We start from the raw sequence: 6,848 nt of genomic DNA, 5'->3' as shown, positions 1-6,848 counted from the left end.
GAAGTGATGAGCAACTACGAAAATATGAAGAATGAGAAAAAAGAAAATCTCAAGGAAAATTAATGGCTATGAAAACAGCATTGTCTGTGTTACCAGGAAGAAGACAAATGATATTCTTGGAGAGCTGTCATTGCCACAAATATGTCAAATGGAAAATAAAACTCAACCCAAAAAAACAAAAACCCAGTTTAAAGCTAAATAGAATTTGTGATCTTAAATCTGAATTAAATGTTTGGAAGAGCATTTAGTAACGTTAATGGAATTGGATGATGCAAGAATGGAATTGGGTGTTCTCTTGTTCAATTTAAAAATTTAATTTTTATCCAATAATACTCACCCTTAATTAAGAATCAAGTAATCGTATCTATATACACAAGTATTTTATTTTATTTTATTTTATTTTATTTTTTAAAATACTATTCGTAAAAGTAGTACCAGCAGCCCTACAGTTCCCAATGTTGAATTTAATAAAAAAGGTTGTTTTTTTATCTTGACCAAACTACTGAATTAGGACCCAACACAACACTGATTTGACTCGAGGGGCTCTTTCGTAATTTCGTATTTTCCGGCAACCCCACCGCCGACAAGATATAAAATAAAGAAATTCAGAGACGATAACGATCATGTCACCTTGTCATGGCTGCATGATTTTCCCAACTCCCATAATTTCCTCTCTCTCTCTCTCTCTCTGTTTATGTTTACTGTAATCTGTTTTTATTTAATTTAATGTTAAGTAAACTAAAATTAGTCAAATGAAAGCATGTCAAATTGCACTAAACATCGACAACGACACAGATAAACCCATGCCCACGAGTGGGCAGCTTGAAGAATAAGCAACCACACGCGTGACAGGAACCCAAATGCTCGTGACATGGCAGCCCTCACACGTGTGGATATGGCCTGTTTTGTAAGTAATGGTACATTTATTAGGGTACTTCCTGACTTTCTTAATCTAATCTTTGAAAATAAATAGTCTTGAAAGGTTCGTGAGGAGGCAAAATTCTTGTTCATGGTAGGTCCCCTGCATCCCATCGTCATGGACCCCTGTGTTTCACAATAATAATCCTCTAATTAAAATTTTTAAGGGACAACATTAATTCAATTCGATTATTGAATTGATTAAATTATTTAAATTAAACATGTGTCAAAAATTAAATTAAATAGATTTTCAAATCAAAAAAATAAAAAAATTGATAAAAATAACATCATTATTTCAATTTTTTTTTAATACGAAGATAAAATTGAATTGGAATAACTAAAAGAATTGATCTACAAATTAAATCAAAATATTGCTCACATCTAATTATAATATTTATAAAATCTAAATTTTTATAAAAATTTATTAAAATAATGAACACATTTCTCAATGATAGGAAGAAGTGTTTGTAATATTACATATCTAATAAATATCGTTATGAGAAATTTTGTGTTTTCTTTTTAGCAATGTGGGGTATTTGGACCTTCGACTATGTAAGTTGCCATATCCACACGAGACATGCAAAACTTCACTAACATGGTGGATGGAGCCTTGTAACAATCACAAAGGGTACATAATGTTTGCACATATCCCCATCACATAACTTGATAGATAGAACACTATATTAATCGTACACAACATGTAATATCGCACAAATTCCATCACATATCATGATAAAGGTAAGAAAATCTAGTTAAAAAATGTATTTTCACATGTTGAGAAGATTCAAACTTATATCAAACAACCCTAATATCAATACAATAATTGATTTAAACAATTCTGAAAAGGTGAGATTTTGTTTATTACATTTAGGTAGATTTTGGTAAGTTAAAAGACAGTCTAAGTAAGTTTCTATAATGTACAAATTAAATAGAAATATTGCTCACATCTAATTATAATATTTATAAAATCTAAATTTTTATAAAGATTTATTAAAATAATAAACACATTTCTCATTGGCAAGAAGAAGTGTTTGTAATATTACACATCTACCAAATATCGTTTTAAGAGATTTGGTGTTTTCTTTTTAGCAATGTGGGGCATTTGAACCTTCGGCCATGTAAATTGCTATATCCACACGAGACATACAAAGTTTCACTGACATGGTAGATGGAGCTTTGTAGCAGTCACAAAGAGTATGTAATATTTGCACATACCCCCACCACATAACATGATAGATAGGGCACCGTATCAACCGTACACGACATGTAATATCACACAAATTCCACCACATATCATGATAAACTTAAGAAAATCTAGTTAAAAAATGTCTTTTCACATGTTGTCGAAAAGTTTCAAACTTATACCAAACAACCCTATTATCAATACAAGAACTTATTTAAACAATTATGAAATGTGAGATTTTGTTTATTACATTTAGGTAGATTTTGGTAAGTTAAAAGACAGTCTAAGTAAGTTTCTATAATGTAACAATAAACTTGTAAAAAAAATATAAGGTTATTTATTTTGTTTTGTTAATAACAATACTCTCACTTTATTAAAAAAATAGAAAAACTAAAAAGGACCAAATTCATTATGAGAGGGAAAATAAAAGGGTTCAAACCTCTCATGATGTTTGTTACTCCCAACAAATTATAGAGGCCATGTGCCATTGCTATAGAAAAATGACAAAAAATTTAAAAGGTTGCCCCCAAATCTTGCTTTGGCAATTAGCCAAAACAAAGGGCTGCATTTACAAGGTATGGCCCAAAACAATTTTGTTGGGAAAATTATTTAAAAACTTATAAAATAAGGTCTTTCATTTGTTGAATCGATACTCTATTAAGACTTTTTTAGTTGTATCGTTAATCGCTCTCTTAAATTTATGAATCGTGTGTGATACGAAGAGATCATATTAATAATAATATATTAAGCCTTTTATCATATGATAGTAAATGGATGAGCTGCTTGCCAGGTGGAAGGGGGGGGGGACCATTGTGAACAAAGCGAGACTCAGCACACCTCAAATATGATGTCAATTAAATCAAGCAAGCAAGGAATTATTGGAACCAAACAAGGCCTTAAATTATGTCCACCATGTGGATATGTGGATGTCATTATCATGGCAAGGGCTTTGCATGATAGGGGGAGACAACATGAATCTTCAAACAGCATGGGCTGACCCCATTCAAGGATATTGATAAAACAAATAGGGAATCAAAGGCCCTTTAATTAGGCCAATTTGACAATCATGGCCTTATGTGGATAATCCCATGGATGCACATCAGACACACATGATGATACAATATTGCCATGGACCCCCACTACATGGGTTAGCAGCCAGTATAATAGAATTAGATGTTGTCATATTGTGAATATACGAAGTTGGGTATAAATACATGAAATATCTGTATATTTATACAGATTTCTTAGCATCCTCCTAATAAATAATGGAATTATCAATATGATTGTGAGCATCATGGTGGATCAAAATGCATAAAAAGGAATTGCAATCTTTACAGATGTCCCAAGTTTAAAGATAAAGATGAAAGTGAGGACTGTGGAAACATCCAATCAAATGATCAAATCCAAGCAAAAGCATAGCATGCTCCTCTAGTGGCTGTGACACAGAGCCATACATAAAGCAATTCACTGCAGCATTTCATCAAACACTTGATAGGCAGCCCCTAACCTTACTGTTACCCATGTGTTTTGTCAATTATTCTACAGGAGCTTGTCCATGTTTACTATCAAACTGACTTGACATAGTGAAACAAGAACTTGGTTATGTTATTATCCATAAGATTGAAACTTCAAACTTGGGCTGTAGAGGAGTTGAGTAATTTGTCACCAACAAAAGTCCACAAGGAATTCAGCAAATTGGTCAGTGAAAAGCCTTATCAAAACCTAATACAGTCTTAAAACAGCACCAAAATCTCCACACATTGATTAAGAAAATGAAGAAAATAAGCAAAAGTCAATCACTGAGAAGAGGAGGAAATATAAATATAAAAAGTCTCACCAACTGCCGCTTTTCTTTCCTTGTTATTTATATTTTTCTCTGTCTGACAATGAGAATCAGTGTGAGATAATGCAGACATCACCTTGAAGATTTTGCAGGTCCTTGCCTCACCCACACAACCTGATTTGCAGTTTTTTGTAGGATCTTGACAACCCATAATATATATATCTGAAAAATAAAGGAAAGTGATTTGGTTTTAGTACCTTACATCTATATAAATAGAATAAATTCTCCTTTTCTTCACAACTCTCACTTTTATATAACATTAGTTTTTGAATCGTGGTTACATGTTTTATAGACACACAATTCCAATAATTTGCTTATATTATTTTTTAAATTAATAAGGGGTGATTCAGTTGAAAACTTAGGTTATAAGAAAAAAAAAAAACGGATACAATGTAAAATGGATAAATAAGAAAATATAAGAATTTTTGTAAATACAATTTTAATATAAAAATTATAAAAATCTTTATTTAATCAAGAAATAAATATAAATTATATGATGCTTCAAACAAATATAAACAAGTTCTATCTGATTAAAGATAAATAAAGAATTTTTAAAAAATAATAAAACATAATATAATTAATAAATTTAAATTTTTATTTATTTTTAAAAATAAACAATAAATTTAAAATTTTCAAAGATGGAATTTTTTTTCCTTGTCTTGACCTCATTGTGAACGGAAAACATGTTTTTTTATATTTTTTTAATATTACAAAGTGGGCCCAAAATGTTTTTGAGATTACAAAAATTATCCAAAAATATTTTTTTGTGTTTCTTGTCGGTATAGAAAACATTTTGTAAACACCAAAACAACACTTTCAAGACGTTTTTGTGGATCATAGTTGAAAACTATACTAACTAGAAGGTTTATTTATACACAATTATTCTCATAAATTTTTTAATTCACACTTGAATAAATTTCTTATACATGCCTAAATTTGGTTTTTTTCAAAAATCCTAATCTTATCTAATTTGAGATATGAAAAACTATATATTAATACAAGTATTAACAAGGATAAATATGACTTAAAACTTATATAATATTAGACTCACAAAAAATAATATATATATATTACACTTAAAAGGTAATCGATTAACTGAATTAATCAAATCAGGAGATAAAATCGAATTGACCGATTAATTAAATTAAATAACCAAACTAATCGATAATCGAAAATAAATCGTATAAATCAAAAATCGAACTAATACAAAAAACTAAAAAAAAAAACCAAACTTTCTGATAAATCAATCACAGAGTTATAAATTTTAAGCACCAACTTAAGAAAATATTTAAAAAAAAAATAATATTATTTTATAGTTTGATTATTCTGAGAAGGAAAATCGAACTTCCTAAAAATAATATAACCAAACCAAATGATTAAAAAAAATAATTAAATCAAATCGATAAATTCAATTCAAAAGTTTAATTAAATCAAATTTCTCGTCTCTCCCGACACCCACTGCTAAACTAAGACCACACAAACATAAATATTGTAATGGATCTTGTTGTTCAAGTTTATGGATTTTGATCGCATGCATATATATGTGTGTATATATTTATATATAACTATATGATTTGGGTAAAAGGGAAAAGGATTTTGTGCACAGAGTAAGTGGCTTTCTGACACCAATTGAATGTATCATTGGGGATCCTCAAAGATTGAGTGGCTGCTTGTGAAGAAGACAAGGATTCCATCTCCTCCATTACAGTAGTGGCAGTTCTGAAACCCAACCAAAAAGAATATCGATAAATGAACCATAAAGTTCAGCCCAAATTATAATAACTTTTTGATATTTTACCCTTTCGTCCAACATTTTGGCTAAACTATCATTATCTAAAAAAAAAGAAACAAATGTCTTATCATCCCAACCCAATGTACTACCCTTCCATTAGATTTAAAGAAGCCTATATATATATATATATTATACATATATATATACGCAAATTAATTTTTTCAGGTCACAAAGTTGCATCTAACCTGACAAGTGTGAAAACCAGTGATTGTACATTACAGAGTTAAAAAGTTAAAGATGATTGTACCATAAAATATACCCTAAAAAAGTTATATTTGCCCAGAAAAAAAATTATATGTGTATATATATATATTTGATGAGCATTGCCTAGAAATATATATATATAATGTCATAGTTCTACATATATAGGGTTTTCTTCTATATATTTACAAAGCATCCAACTGGATCACACCACATTTCTTGTTAGTTACAACCAATCTGAGGTCTAACATCTTACATACAGATTAACAAAAAAAGAAAAAGACAATTAAAGTGAAGAAAAAACAGTAAAGTTGAGCGCTTGATGGTGCCATATGGGTTCATGAACAATTCCAAGGAGACAGTGGGATTGAGATCTGAAAGGACATATCCAGCACATCTTGCCACGAAGAAAACACTGTGACTTAACAGATGATCACATGAGAGGAACACAAGGTGCACCTCACATATATATATAAATGCACTGATGAAATGATGGGCGGCGATTGGTATATATGAAAAGCCCAAAACAGCTTACAGCTGCAAATTAGGAAAAGAAGCTTTAAGAATGGAGACATTTATGAGGGCCAGATTAAAATGCCATTTTAACTGATCAGTGAGGAGTTCTTCTCTGTGGTGGCATCTGCAGGTGGGTCCGAAAGAGACGGTGAATGTCTTTTCAATCATCTCCTCTCTTCTCTTCTCTGTTGATTGCTTGAGATCGGTACAAAAGTTGAAGAGACCGCAATGGTTTCATGATAATGTTATCATCAATCACAGAGGAAACAGTTTTGAGTCTCTTTATTTTATTTTTATATCTTTTACATTGGTGTTTGTTTTCTAGAACACTGCTATTTTTGTAAAGTTCGGACAGGGGCAATAAGGGGAATTCACCCAGTTAAATAAAATTACAA

Source organism: Diospyros lotus, chromosome 7 (genome assembly GCF_014633365.1).
Source record: "Diospyros lotus cultivar Yz01 chromosome 7, ASM1463336v1, whole genome shotgun sequence".
NCBI classification, from domain to species: Eukaryota; Viridiplantae; Streptophyta; class Magnoliopsida; order Ericales; family Ebenaceae; genus Diospyros; species Diospyros lotus.
Note: the sequence above shows the minus strand (reverse complement) of the source record.